This window comes from Panthera onca, chromosome F2 (assembly GCF_046562875.1).
Source record: "Panthera onca isolate mPanOnc1 chromosome F2, mPanOnc1 haplotype 2, whole genome shotgun sequence".
Classification (NCBI taxonomy): domain Eukaryota; kingdom Metazoa; phylum Chordata; class Mammalia; order Carnivora; family Felidae; genus Panthera; species Panthera onca.
Window position 1 is genome coordinate 55,515,484 of NC_138356.1, and position 16,578 is coordinate 55,532,061.

Sequence of the window (16,578 nt, forward strand, 5' to 3'; positions counted from 1 at the left end):
AATGATAGTGTAGTTCCCCTGTCAGTTTTCATTGTTTTTTCTAAATTACTTCGACTTTATTTCAATGTCCTTGAGTGCTTATTCTTTGGATTCTTGCTCTTATCTTAATTGTTCTCAAATGTACTGCAATAAATAATTCTATCGAGATAGAAGTAGCAAAGAAGTGAGCTCACAGTGAAAAGTTAAAGTTGATAGCACAAACATAAAGGTACTTTGGTCTTTGGAAATCGAAGCTGCTCTTGTCCTTTTTCTTCTGCCTAAGGGTCAAATTGGAATTTTATCCATATCTTGGCCAGTTGCTTTGGCTGCAATGCTAATGGTAGGCAAGGGCTAAACTGGGATTTCATGACTAGTAAAGTTTTAAAAATCCAAATAGGCAAATAAAATATAATTTTATTTTCTCATAAAGTGGCCATACACTAATTCCTAACATTCTATCCAGTAGCACTTGGTCTACTCACAATTAAATCCTGTCCAAGGAGGCAGGACTCACCAATTTCTGTCTCAGGTTATATGTATACCAAGATACGGCTCCTTTAATCACTGCAGTCACTGGAAGAAATCTGTGGCAATGAAGCTCTGTAGTTACTTGTCCCACCTGTTGCAGTTTTCTCCATTCACACTGGTAAACTGTCCAAGTATTCCCACTTTCTCCTGTGCTTTTTTATAATAATATTTTAGAAAGCTCTAGAATAAAGATTTTTGTTGTTGCTGTTGTTGTTGTAGTTGCTTTTGTTTCAGTGAGGTTTAATGTCAGGGCTTATGCACCAAAAAGTCGGGGTAAGGTTAGTGTAAGCTTTTGAACTTAGCAATTTTCAAAGGCTCAAATCAGTTAAATTCGTGTTTCATCAGTCACTTAGGATTCATTTGTTTTAAAGAAAACATTGATCGCAAACCTCATGATTTCATGTTGCAGCAGCCAGCTTTATGAATATTGGACAAAGTAAAACTATCCTAGCACTCAGTTTCCCTACAGTTTTGGAGGCTGGAAGTCCTAGATCAAGGTGTCAGTGAGACTGGTTTCTGATCAGGTCTCTCTCCTTGACTTGCAGATACGTGCTTTCTCACTGTGTCCTCATCTGACCGTTTCTCTAGAGAAAATTGATTGACTATATATTTGTGGATCTATTTTTGCACTCCCACTTTTGCTTTACTCCCCTGTATTTCTACCTTACACCATTATCACACTGTCTTGATTACTGAGAATTTGCATTAAGTTAAAAATCAGGTAATGCCTATTTTCCAGCCTGGTTCTTATTTTGATTATTCCAATTCCTTTGCCTTATCAAATAAATTTTAAAGATAGCAGATAATTTTATTTAAAAAGACTATTTAGGGGCACCTGGGTGGCTCATTTGGCTAAGCATCCAACTTCGGCTTAGGTCATGATGTCACAGTTCATGGGTTCGAGCCCCACGTTGAGCTCTGTGCTCACAGCTCAGAGCCTGGAGCCTGCTTCAAATTCTGTGTGTGTCTCTCTCTCTGCCCCTCCCCATGTTCATGCTCTGTCTGTCTCTCTCTCAAAAATAAACATTAAGAAAAAAAGATTTATCAATGATGTTTATTTTCTTAGTGACTTCTACACATACAATCATATCATTTACATATAAAGAAAGGTTTACTATTTTCTTATTAATGTGTGTAACATCTATTAATTTTCTTTCATTATTCGCTGACAAAGATCTCCAGTACAATGTTGCATAAAATGATGAGATTAGTCAACTTCGATCTTTATTTTAAATAGAAAGCAGTGTTTGTCCATTGATTATGAGTTTGGCTGTATTTTTTTCATAGAAATGCTTTATCAGGTGACAAAAATCTCATTTATTTCTAGTTTTCTGAGAATTTTTATTATTAGTGAGGCCTGGGAATTTTTTGCATAAACTGAATTCTTACATAGCTTTTGATTTTTGCGTCTATTAAAATGGCAAATTCCAGTGAAGGATATAATGGATATAAAACCAATATTTCTTTCTAGTATAAATGCTACTGGGAATTCTGTATTATTTTTATATTTTTTCTAATTTGATTTGGTAATGCATTTTAAGAATTATTGTATTTATGTGAAGGAATATTAGTTTATAGTTTTCTCCTGAGGATTGGTGTATATGTTTTGAGGATCACGATAACATAAAGTTGTTGATACTACCTTAATATTCTTTTTAATGTTTGTAAGATTTGTAATGATGTTTTTAAGCATATGAACATTTAATTTGTAATGAAAGATGGAAATACATGATTAGGTCAGAATAAAAGATGTTTTCATTCTTTACATTTACAAGGCATCATGATAAGACATTTATAAATTCTCTGCATATACTTTGCTACACTCAATGCAGTACAAAGTACATGAAATACTGTTTCCTTTCCTCTTTAGCAGTTATTACAAAACATATATTCATTTTTATTATTTTGTGGTAAAAACACTTAACATAAGACCTACCCTCTTCACAAATTCTAGATGTACAGTACAGTATTTTAAACTATAGGCACTATCTTGTATATTGGATCTCTAGAAAGAAATGAGGAGGAGTAGTTTTTACTATCTTTTGGTTTTAACAAGTGACTGTATGTCTTTGTGTTACTACATACAGTGAATAAAAGTTGTTAATAGAGCTATAAGCCCAATGAAGGAAGGGAGGAAGGAAGGAAGAAAGGAAGAAAGGAAGGAAGAAAGGAAAAAAAGGAAGGAAAGAAAAAAGGAAGGGAGGGAGGCAGGGAGAGAGAAAAGAAAAAGGGAGAGAGAGAAAAGTTTCAGAAAAAAAAGTACTCCTTTTTATGTCAAGTCTCTTCCTGTGTTCCTTCACAGCACAATTTCTGGAAGAGTTATCTATAAATCACGATATCTATGTCTTCAACTCCCATTTGTTTCTCAACTTACTCCAGTAGAGACCCTACTCATCACTCCAATAAATTTGATCTATGGCACTAGTAACTTGCATCTGTTCAAATCTAGAGGTATGGTTTCTGTCCTTGCTGTATTTTCTTGCTCAGCAGCATTTTATACTGTTATCTACACCCTCCTTCTAGCAATAGTCCGTTTAGGGTTTCCTTGTCCTCATACTCTAGTTTTGTTTCCCTTTTCAGTGGCCAGTCATTTTCTGCTTTTTTTACAATTTTTTTTCCTGCTGGACTAGTAATTACTGGAATGACCCAAGGTTTATCTCTATTTCTTTTATTCTTATGTATCCATATTTTCTTTAGCTGAGTACTTACAGTTAGTGTTTATTTCCAGCCTAAGTCTTTGTCCTGTGCCTCTTGCATAAATGCCATCTCTCACCTAATCGGAATATTTTCTTCAGTCTTTCTGCTCTATTGTTCTACTATTTTATTGTTTGTAATGGCATTTAACATTAACATTTAATAATAAAAACAATAAACCTTGTTTATTTGTTTCTTATATTGTCTGTCTCCCTTCTTCCTGACACCCTGCCCTCAGTCTTCCACTGAAAGTAAGCTTCAGAATAGCTACAACTTTAGCCATCTCACTAAACTAAACTAAAATCACAACAGAATCTGTAGGGTTAATCCTTAGGTAATATAAAGAACATAATAGATATTTAATAAACTGAATATACAAGTCTAGTGTTAATCAACATATACAACTGTTTGTTAAGTAAATATTTAGTACCTGTGAAGACAAGAAATTACAGGGATTGAGACTGCAAAATTTTTTCAACTATGTCCCAGTTTTTCAGAATTGGCAACTTTTCCAATTAATACCATAGCATATTTACTATCATAAGTCTTAGTGCAAGAAATGCTTTCTAGTGTCTGAACTATATCACTCAGATTGTGAATTTTGCCGACTATTCTCAATATGAATGGAGAAGTATCTATTGTAATAAATGGAAGAAGAATTTATCATTGGAGTCAGATTCATGTAGGTGTACTTTTTGCTTAATGAGTTAGTAATCTTTGGCTTTATAAGGTTAACCTGAACTCAGAGCATCAATTCTTTTCATTTGTAAACCTACACAAATATAATTATTGTGTACAACTACTAAAGTGAAAATATGCATGTGATTTTGTAGGAACCGAGTAGTGAGTGGACAACCGTGGCTGTGAAGGGGGGCTTCATAGAGTAGTTTACTCTTCAGCAGGAACCTGAACTTTAAGTATATGTTTGGGAGGAATTTGAGAGAACTGGAAATTGAGAAAATGAAATGACATATCCAAACATAAAGTGGCATAAAAAATGAAAGCTTGTTCCAGGGACACAGGATTATTCTCTGTAGCTAGGACACAGGTTTATACAGTTAGAGACTAGAGTGGTATAATTTGTCATTCCAAGATTTTGGATTTATTAGTGTAATAAATGAAAGAAAACACATTAACTGCCTGGAATACTCAATCATCATAATTTGCTCTTAGTTGGGTGTGTCACCACTTATTCAGAAGCTTTCAGCTAATCGAAGGAGCTAATAAAAGTGGGAATATTGTCTGTTCCATAATATTATCTAATTATTTCTTTAGCATTACAATGCATTAAAAGTAGCTGAACACATCACTACCCACCTTAAACTTTTACTGCCTCCAAATTTTTATTTATTTATTTTAAGAGAGAGAGAGAAAGAGAGAGAGAGAGAGCAAGCAGGAGAGGGGCAGAGAGATGCAGAGGGTGAATCCCAAGCAGGCTCCATGTTGTCAGCATGGAGTTCCAAATAGGTTCGATCCCATGAACCAGGAGATAGTGACCTGGGCCGAAATCAAGAGTCAGATGCTTAACTGACTGAGCCACCCAGGTGCCCCTCCCCCTGCCACCAAATTCTTAAGGTCAGATGTAATCTTGTGGCTGCGTGTTGGCCAAAACAATGTTGCCAGGTTAAAAAAAAAAAAGAACGTGTCACTTCTTCACAGGGTCTTAAAAGCATTGGCCATGTCGCACGTTTGCCCATTTTATCCTTCTGCAGGATGAGGGTGTGGACATGAGGGCAGCTGGTGAAGCAAGCATCTTAGAATTCAAGATGGAAGCCATGTGTTTCAAGATTGCAAAATAAGAGGACAGAATTAGCCTTTGGGCCACTTCATGGAACAGAGCTCTCCTGCCAGCCCTGGGCTAAGTAGCTGAGACTGTGATATGACAGAGAAACAAAATTCCATCTTTTAAAAACAATCCTTTTAGGGGAGGGTTGTTTACAGAGCATAGACCACAGCACAACTAATACAGAAGGAACAATAATGAAAAATAAAAAAGTAGCAGGCTGCTAAACTGTACTTTTCCTGTTGCTCGAGAATTGAACACCATGCCCTAAACTTGGAGATGAAATGGCAATAAATACCCGTATATGGAGGAAACTATCTAACGATTGGAGTGAAACGCTTCCTCTAGAGTTTACCAAAAGAGAACGGAACCGGCACTACTACCACCATCTACCACTGCTCCAATGAACCTTCAGTAGGACTGTAAACTCTTGCTTGCTATTGGTGTCTACGTATAGAACTGCTCATCTACCTTTAACCTGTCTGAGCTGTGACAGGTCAGCGAACCAGTTACTCATATATAATATTCACAGAAAGCAGCATTTTCACCTAAAAATATGTTTGTGACTGATTGCAGACAGCCTTGACGATTTTGATACTTACTGGATGGCAAATTTATAAAGTAAATGTAATGCATACACTTGAAAGTTGTTTTAAAATCTGAAAATTATTTTGATTTTTATCCCTTTTCCATATTTTGAAGTAAACCACAAATTAAAGTGTCAAATGACTCAACATTACACTGATGAAGTTCAAAGATCTATGCAATGTTTTGCTTGGTACTTTATATAGAAATGGAGACTAATTTATGCTAAAATTATTACAAGAAGCTTGGTAAGCAAGGTCAATTTGAAGTACTACTATTTTATTTTAAGAAAACACAAGGGCTTGCATCTTTTAAATTTTAGTGTAAATTAGCAAATATGATTATTTTCTTGGATCTTGAATTCTCTTTATGGCAATGTCATTTTGAATAGAGAGATAACAAGGTGCTAAAATTTTACCCACATCAAAATAAATTGCCCTTGATTAATTTATCGGACAATTTATTGGTTGATTCTGTTTATAGCCTTAACCTCATCATTTTCCCAAAACATTATAACAATTTACTAAGATTTTAAATACTTTTGCAAAATAGATAGGTCACCAAAATGTGTCTACCAGGAAGAGAAAAATTATTAGTTGTTATATATTTGGGAAAATAATTTAAAATGCTGCAGAGAATAAGTACAAGCAATTGAAAGACACACATTAAAATGTAGTCATTTTTATAACACAAATGAACTATATTTTACTTTTTAAGACATTCATTTATTACATTTGATGTTTGTTTTATAGTCATTTTGAGCAAAAAGAAAGACTTGAATTTTCTTATCTTAACAATATCAGTAGATAAGTATTTCTTTTTTTTAAATTTTTTTTTTCAACGTTTTTTATTTATTTTTGGGACAGAGAGAGACAGAGCATGAACGCGGGAGGGGCAGAGAGAGAGAGGGAGACACAGAATCGGAAACAGGCTCCAGGCTCCGAGCCATCAGCCCAGAGCCCGACGCGGGGCTCGAACTCACGGACCGCGAGATCGTGACCTGGCTGAAGTCGGACGCTTAACCGACTGCGCCACCCAGGCGCCCCGATAAGTATTTCTTAAAACAACAAAAATATTATTTAAAATAATGGTTGGCATACACTGGCACATTTCCATAGCTTCCTAGCTCTAGAGTAATGTAAATTACAGGGATAATAGGCTTAAAAAGAAAGTAAAAGCTTCTGAAATATATCTTTCACTGTGATCTAACATATTCTGAGATTTTTTATTTTAAAATCCCAATGATTTAGGAGCAAAAAATAAATCATACTTTATATTTCCACATAAGTTCATCAAAGCCTCTGGTTTACCAAAGCATCAGTAATGGTATTTTTTAAATGGAAACAATGATGGCATGTAAAGATCAGCATTAGAATGAAATCTACCTGTAGAGATGTAAATTGAAATACTGAATAAAGAATTTGAAGTTTAAAGTCTTAGCAAAATGCCTAATGTGTGTATGTGTGTGTGTGTGTGTGTGTGTGTGTGTGTGTATACACACATATATATTTATATATACACACATATATACACACACACACACACACACACACATATATATATATATACACACATATATATTTGGAGAGTGAATGAGTGCTCATGCAATTGGGGGAGGGGCAAAGGGAGGAGGGAGAGAATCTTACACAGGCTCCATGCTCAGTGCAGAGCCCCATGCAGGGCTCAGTCTCAGGATGGTGCGATTGATCATGACCTGAGCCAAAATCAAGTCATACACTTAACCAACTAAGCCACGAAGGTGCCCCTGCCTAGTATATCTTTGACTCTCAGTAAATGTCTGTCATAATAACAAAGAATGCAATAATAATGATCAGGTCTATACATAAACTTACTCTGATCCAAAGAATTATTAGCTATATTTGGGATGAACTACTTGACCTAGCATCCATGTTATCTGTTGGTTCAGTCAAGAAACTCATCATCTAGAGTGGAAGAGAGCCAAAGCATAAGAGACTCTTAAAAACTGAGAACAAACTGAGGGTTGATGGGGGGTGGGAGGGAGGGGAGAGTGGGTGATGGGTATTGAGGAGGGCACCTTTTGGGATGAGCACTGGGTGTTGTATGGAAACCAATTTGACAATAAACTTCATATATTGAAAAAAAAAGAAACTCATCATCTCACTTGAAAATATTTGTAGCTGTTTCTTTTCATTACTAATTACATGCTTTGGTAACAGTCTTTAGGAGATTCTCTCAAAATTAACTTTGACGAAGACCCAAGAGAAGATGAGAAATTTTTATTTTTATTAGTTCCCATTTTCACTCAGAAATGTATATACTTTTTATGTCCCCAAAGGAAGAAAACATACACTAATCTATGTGAATCTCATTCTGATACCTACAAATCAATTCTTATTTTATGACATGAATCTCATATTCCAGGTTCATAATAAACACTAAAATGAGTCAGTAACTTTACTTGAAATCTTCAGAAGGTACAATAGGCTACTGAATAATAGAAACAACTTAAATTACTGAATATTTAAATAATTACTACAGTTAACTAGTACTGGATGGACATTAATTAATTGAAATTCACTACTATATACATTTATATTATTGCTCCTCTAACTATAAGCATAAGTTCCATAACTTGAATATTTATTTGCTTAAGAACTAAATTGATAGCTGTGACTTGTTTTCATTCATCAATTCCCATTTTCATTATGTTTGAATTTCAGATAAATTTGATTCAAGATCAGTAGCCTATGGCAATTTCACTGTTATGAAGGAAGATGAGAATAGAAAGATGAGAAATTGAACTGACAATGCTGTGTAGAAACTTTTGATGTACAGTCAGTAGACCCTCAGTTGGCTAGATTTCATAAACAGCCCACCTAGGAGGTGTACAATAGAAGACAAGCAGCATTGATTTATTAATTGATTATTTAACTGCACTTTATAATGTAATGTTATAACACATGATTGCAGTGGGAGACATAGGGTCAAGGACATTCCCTGACGAAAGTAATTATTTAACTGATATTTGAATATGAATAAAAGTCAACCAAAGTAAGAGGGTCAGGTGTTTCAGGCAGAGGTAAGAAATTGCAGAGCTAAAGGTATAGGTAACAGAAAGCTTGCCAAGTAGAAAAAAACTTGAACTATGCCATTCTTTCTAGAGGGTAGGAGACAATAGGGCAGTAAGAGGCTGGAGAATTGAAATTGAACCAGATCATGCGGACCTAATAAGCTACATTTGTTACTTTTTAACTTTAATTAGAGAGCACATCCATCAAAATGTTAAAAGCTGTGACATGGGAATATTATTAAATTATTTTGACTGAGTTTAGAGAAAAGACAATAGGTGGTCTACTCTGATGTCAGGGAGATTGGTTGAAAGGCTGTGAAAATTTTTAAAATGATAGTTTCTGACTTTGGAAAGGGAAAGAGAGATGAAGAAAAATGAATAAATTTAATGTTTATTTATTTTTGAAGGAGAGAGAGACAGAGCACGAGTCGGGGAGGGCAGAGAGAGAGGGAGACACAGAACTGAAGCAGACTCCAGGCTCCAACTGTCAGTACAGAGCCCACACGGGTCTCTAACTAGTGAACTGGGAGATCATGACCTGAGCTGAAGTTGGATGCTTAACCGACTAGGCCACCCAGATGCCCCCCAAAATGAATAAATTTAAAGAACAAACAGACATTAGAGCAGATAAGACATGATGATACGGCAGATGTGTATGGATTAAGAGACTACAAGGGAGAGCATGGGGAGAGTATAGCCCAGGTTTCTTAGCTAAAACAACCACAGAGGTTGTCCTACTGATAATGAATTGCAGCCAAAGTGAATTGGAATTGGAATTGGAATTTCACTCCAAGTGAACTGGAGTGGGGAGAGACGCTGAATTGATTTTGTTCATATTTTAAGAGGGCCTATTGTGTGCATGCTCTTCCTGGGGCCTAATTTCTGGGTTTACTATCCAGGACTGTCATTTATCGGCTGTGGATCCTGGGTGTGTTACTTAAACTGTCTGTGTCTTGTTCGTCAAGTAGGGACATTTCACGGTACAAGTCACGGAGTTACCTGATTGTTGCAGGAGATAATAGAGAAAGGCATTTAGATCAGTGCCAAATAGGGGTGCCTGAATGGCTCAGTCAGTTAAGTGAACGACTTTGGCTTGGGTCATGATATCGCAGTTCATGGGTTTGAGCCCTGCATCAGGCTCTGTGATGACAGCTTAGAGCCTGGAGCCTGCTTCAGATTCTGTGTCTCCCCCCACCTCTCTCTCAAAAATAGATGAACATTTAAAAAAAATTAAGATTAGTGCCAGGTATATAAGTACTCAATAAATATTAGGTATTGTATCATTTTTAGGTTTCCCTAAAATATGCAAGTAAAGAGTCTCAGAAGAAGAGTGGATATACATCTTAGGTAGACAGTGTTTGCCTTGGAGATATAGATTCAGGGACTATCAGAACATAGCTGTTATTTGATATTATGAAAGAGCAGGGAAGAATATACAAAGTATTAATAAAGGAGTGCCTAGAGTAACACTGACAAGCATTAAAAATGAGAGAGGAGAAGAGGAATGAAAATTTGCGAGAAGATTGGAAATGAGCAATTAGAGATTTAGGAAAAAATATGGAATAGTAAAATAAAATGAAGAAATCTATTAAGAAAGCAATGTTCCAAAGGTAGAAAGCTAGACTTAGTGAATAAATATGGTTTGGAAGAAAAAAGTGTCAAAGTAGACTTTAAGATATTACATAACCTAGTAAGTAAATGGTGGTGCTAATTTCTAAGGTTTAACAGGAGATGAGGTTTGAAGTGGTGCCTCAACAAAAGCTCTTAGTGAGTGGAGATACAGGAGAAAAGAGTTGTGAGGTCTGAATCACTTCAACATTTAAAAGTAAAGACAAAAATGCCATTAATATTTTATGTTGATTTTCTATCCTGCAATTTACTGAATTTGTTAGTTCTGGCAGATTTGTTATTGTTATTGTTGAAGTTTTAGGTTTTCCTGCATATATGATCATATCATCTGCAAACAGATAATTTTCCTTTTTTTTTCAGTGTGGATTCTTTTTATTTTTATTTCTTGTCTAATTGCTCTGGCTAGAACTTTTAGCACTATATTGTATAGAGGTGGTAAGAGTGAGCATCCTTGCCCTGTACTAGATCCTTGAGAAAAAAAGTTTTCAGTGTTTCTTCATTGACTATGATATTAGCTATAGGTTTTACATGTATGGAGTTTATTGCATTTAGTTAAGTTCATTCCATACATATGTTGTTGAGAGTTTTTATAATGAATGGATGTTGAATTTTGTCAAATGCTTTTTCTGCCTCTATTGAAATGATTATGTAGGTTTTATCTTTCATTTCTGTTAATGTGGTGTATCACACTGATTTGAATGCCCAAATCAATGACATTTCTATGCAGTAACAGAACTATTTGAAAAGGTTACTAAGAAAACCACATTTATAACAGCATAAGAAGAATCAAATACTTATGAAAAACCTGAAACAAAGAGATGATAGGTTTGCATATTGAAAATTATAAACCACTGAAGAAGAAAATTAAAGAAGATCAATAGAAAGACATTCTATGTTCGTGGATTGGAAGAGTTAATATCATTAAAATGCCCATACTACCCATACAATATGACCTAGGTAAAACAACCATGGAGATTGTCTTACTGATAATGAATGCTAGCCAAAAAGTGGACTGCAATCTGAATCAAAATTCCAATGGCATGCTCTACAGAAATAGAAAAAAAATTCCTAAAATTTGAATAAAACCACAAAAGACCCTGAAGAGCCAAAGCACTACTGAGAAAGAAGAACAAAGCTCAAAGCATCATACTTCCTGATTTCAAACTATGCTGAAAAGCAATAGTAAGGTGAGAGTTGAAGCTGTGGCTGGGCTCAGAGGTGATGTGGGGATGGCTTCAGATTACAGCCAGAGAAGAAAGGAGGAAGAAATCCTCCTTCACAGAGGCTTCTGTGTCCCAGGCCCTGTGTGGGTGCTTTACAGGGATGATACCATGCTTTCCTCATCACAGTCCTGGAAGCAGGTGTGAGTATTCCCATCTTACAGAACAGGAACATGGGCTCAGAGATGTCAGGTAACCTGCATGAGGCCACACAGCTAGGAAATGGCAGATCGGGGATTTGAACCAGAGCTGGGGCAGTGACAAAGACACAGGAGAAAAACATATATATGTTATATATACACAAAAGACTATTATTCAGATTTTTTAAATTGCCATTCTTGACAATATTGATGAATCTAGAGGACATTATGCTATGTGAAATTAAGCAAAGAAAGACAAATACTGAATAATCTCAGGTATACGTGGATTCTAAAGTAATCAAACTCATAGAAGCAAAGAGTAGAATAGCGGTTGCCAGAGGCTGCAAGCGGGGGGATAATAGAGTGGTGTTGTTAAACAGTACAAAGTTGTAGTTATACAAGATGAATCAGTTCTAGGGATCTAATGTACAGCATGGCACTATAGTTAACAATATTATATATGTGTGTGTGTGTGTGTGTGTGTGTGTATTTTTTTTTAAGAGAGAGAAAGAGCACACAAACGGGTGATAGGGGCAGAGGGAAAGAGAAAGAATTTCAAGCAGGCTCCATGCTCAGTGCAGAGCCTGAAGCAGGACTCAATCCCACAACCCTGGGATCATGACCTGAGCCGAAATCAAGAGACAGATGCTCAACCGACCGAGCCACCCAGGGGCCCCAACAATATTATATTATATTTGCTACCAGGATAGATTTTAAGTGTTCTCATTATAAAAAAATAAAATAAAATACAATGGTAATGATGTGAAGTGATGGATATGTTAATTAGCTTGATTGTGATGATTATTCCACAATGCATATCCATATCAAAACTCGAAGTCATACACTTTAAACATATATATTTTGTCAAATATACCTCAATAAAGTTATTTTAAAAAATAGAGAATGGGAAATACAGTCAATGGTATTGTAATAGTACTTTATGGTGACAAGTAGTAGCTACACTTATAAAAAAAAATAGAGAAAAGAAGTAGGATACAACCAAGGAAAATACAAATGAATGAAAGTGAGGAATCAGGAAAACTCAGAGAACATGACATCACAGAGGCTAACTAAAGGAGGAAGAGTTAAATAGTGTGAAATGTTTGATGAAGATAGAGACATTGGCAGAGGCCACTATCATCAAAAGAAACCAGGCTGGACAAGAGCCACACTAGGGTGGCTTCATCTTATGTTTACAGTTATCAAAGAGCCTTGAGCTTTCTTTGTATCTTTTCCTTCTTCAACCCAGGATAACTTAGTTGGGAGAAGAGTAATGTGGAAGATGGACTCAAAATAAGCCACATCTGTTTTTGAAGCCCCAACTTTAACCACACCCACACATACCCTCCCGCCGAACGCCATGTGCCCTTCTTTAAGCAGCTTGAGCTTTTCCTGAAGAGAGGGAAAAGATGAAGCTCTAAAAGAAGTTTGAAATTTTGAAAATAAACTAGAATTTGTATTAATACAAAATAAGATTGTTCTAATAGCTTAAAGTTATAGGAATAGCATGGAATCAAACCAAAATGTAATTTAAAAATTTGCTATCCACTGTGAAGGGAAAGTTCAACAGTGAATAGATGAAAGCAGTGTTTGGGATCAAATAAAACCAATTTCAAAAAAAAGTTTTCTTGACTTCATAGAGTTTATTGTTTACCACTCAAAATATATTTTAATTTTTATTTTCCTCCATGTGATAAAAATATTTTGCTGTCTCATTTAATATCTTTCATCTTTAGAGATAACTTTTTTTTTAATTTGGTAGATTAATCCAAAGGAAATTAAAGAAAGAAAAAAACAGAATTCATACAACTGTAATCTATTTTGTTTTACTTATTAATTGGAGAACATCCTAAAATACATCACTTAGTCTTGACATACTTGAAACTTAAAGCTGATCTTTTTGGTAATTCAGCTTACAAGTTCTAATAAATATGAACTATCTAGTAAGACTAGCTATAAAGAACTGTGTGCATGTGTGTAACTGGGCATGTGTGTATGTGTGTGATCCAAAATGACAAAGTCCTATTGGTTAAAACCAAACCAAACCAAAACAAGAAGTAAAAACAAAGGTCAGAAAGCCTAAGATGTTTTTCTGAAACAACCATGTTAATTCTTGACAGAAAGCATCAAATATGAATATAATTCATGGCAAATTGTCTGGGCCACATACACTTTTGTTTTAAGCAGGTTTATCTCAACTCTCACTTTCCTCATGTATAAGATGATATTACATTATATCATAATTTGGGTGTTTATACATTAAAGGAAACTCAATTACAAAGCATAAAATACATCAGGTGTCCTGGCTATAAATGAGTAATAAGTATTGTATAGTATGTGTTTAAATGCACCTAGAACCGAAACAACAGTGGCAATGATAAAATAGATTTAGGCACTTTTTAAAAGCACTTTCATTGTTTACTCTTCAACACTTAGATGTTTCACTTCTTCTGAGACGAAACAAGATAAGCTAAGAGTCGTGACCTGACCTAGTCAGGTCATCAAAATTGATTTAAAAAGTATTTCCCATCCAAGACCTACTAATTTGTAGTTTTCAGATAAAATTTCTCATTTAAAGTAAGAAAATTGGTATCATTCCCAGGCTTTATTTTCCAACTTCTTGTCTACTGCTCCAAGTTTTATCATTTTTTTTTGAAATTTTCAGAAGTGAAAACATGAATGTTTTGTGTTTCTGCTCTTCTGAGAAAAATTATCGATGAAGATGTTTGTCTTATGCATCGTTACTTTTGAGTAGCAGGTCCTCCAATTTTCAGCTAAATTGATTTTTGTCTATCTCCTGGTGTAACACAATATTGTCAATCACGCAGTTTCCTCAATTAGACATGCTGTGCCTCTCTGTCCCACTGTTTATCACTTCACTTGTACACACTTAAAACATAATTATTAATCAAAACACAATTATTTTGCTTTTCATAACAAACAATAAATGAGGCTAGGTGGCTGTGATTTCTCCCAACTACAATGGGAGAAAATGTGTATGTACCATAATTGAAATACACTTAGTGACCACAGCTTCTTCCCTTATAAAATAAAAGATATTACTAATTTAGAGACTGCAAATTTGTTAAATGTTTCCCATTTCTGTATGTTTATGACGAAGGGCAGTTACAATGGATGAGAATAAACCCATGAAGATAAATTATTGAACACCTTATTGTGTATACGTTATATTCTATATACATTATATTCTATATACTATATAATTAATTAATGCAGTCTATTTCTACTCTATAGCCATTAAATTAGGAGATTATGACATTAAAGTAGGATGATTAGATATATATATATAATTATATAATCTAATATTAGATATATAAATATATTTTTTATTTTTTTCCCACAAGTAGCTGAACTGGTCTTCTAAATATTCTATAAAATTCATTGTAGCATATTTTCTTATTCATCATGAATCCACTGTTATTAATCCATTTGTTATAGTAAGAAAAAGGTTAGTGTAATTCACAATCTCAAAATCCACAATCTGTCCATTTCCAATCTACTACTCCCAAACTCCTATTAATTTCCAATAAATAGGAACAATATCCATCCTGTTTAATAAGACAGAATCCCTTTTATTCCCAGCTCTCAAAAAAAGATCTATATCCAAATTTATTTGATCTTACTGCATGAATATTCCTTGAACCTGTTCATTCTTCTCCAGCTCTACAATCAAGTCCAAGTTTCTCTGTCTGTCTGCATACTCTCAATTGATCTTTTATCTGTTCCTGTCTTTTCCCAAATTCTTTCCTACCCCGCAGTGAAAGCTGTCTTTTAAAATTTATTTAAAAGATTGAGAGAGAGAGTGAGCACGCTCAAGCAGGGAAAGGCAGAGAAGGGCGGGGTGGGGGGCAGAATCCCAAGCAAGCTCCACAATGTTGGTGCAGGGCCTCATGTGGGGCTCAAATTCACGAACTGTGAGATCATGACCTGAGCTGAAGTTGGACGCTTAACCCACTGAGACACCCAGTTGCTCCGAAAGCTGTCTTTTAAAAATGCAGATTTAATCATGCCGTTCCCAATACTCTTAGTCTATAAAGACTTATAACTCTGCTGGCCTCCCTGGCCCTGCATTATTGGGTTTCTTACTCTCTGGGTTCTGCTACCACTGGTTCTCTTTCAGTTCCTTCAACTTTCATAGTTTTTCACTATTATAATGCATTTGCCCTCTTCTTAGAAAATTCCTCATGCTACACTCACTCTTCCTGTCCCTTCCCAAACACACTACAAAATCATCTTCTTCTGTCTCCCTCCTTTTGTTATTTCACCACACACATGACATAATTGCCTTTAGTAACCACTTACCACACAGGGTAAAGATATATGAAATCTTTGATTAATGTCTTCTGCATCATCTCTACTGAACCGTAAGCTTCAGTAGGACACAGAACATGTCTATACTGCAATCAAATGGGAAGTTTTGTGACATATGAAAATATTGTCAGAAACCTTGGTCATAGGGAAGTGTAATCAAAACACCAATGAAAAAGGAATTTATCTTATTTTTTTCTTCAATTTGTAATCAGATTATTCTATGGTTTTAAATGCATCTGATTATATTATTTCCGACACTACTTCCTTGAATTAAAAATTTCCTCCGGTCTTCTTGCAAAGAATTCTCATAAATTTATCAAAAGAGAATGTTTATTCCCTTGGGAGTATAAAACATGAATCATTCTATCACTTAAAATTATTTATACAGGGTTATTCAGCTACATTTCCAAACAGTGGCATTATTTTCATTATAAGAATGAATAACTATTATCACCTCAACAAAATTGTCTTAGAAATGAGAATATTAGATTTACTGAAGTTTCAACTGAAGTTTATCCTGCTTTCCCCTTTGTATTAGAAGAAAATATTCAAACAAAATATATATAGCTGTTGGTTTGGTATGTAGATTTATTTATTAACATCAGTGTAAAAATTGTGAATTCATTAGCTTGACTT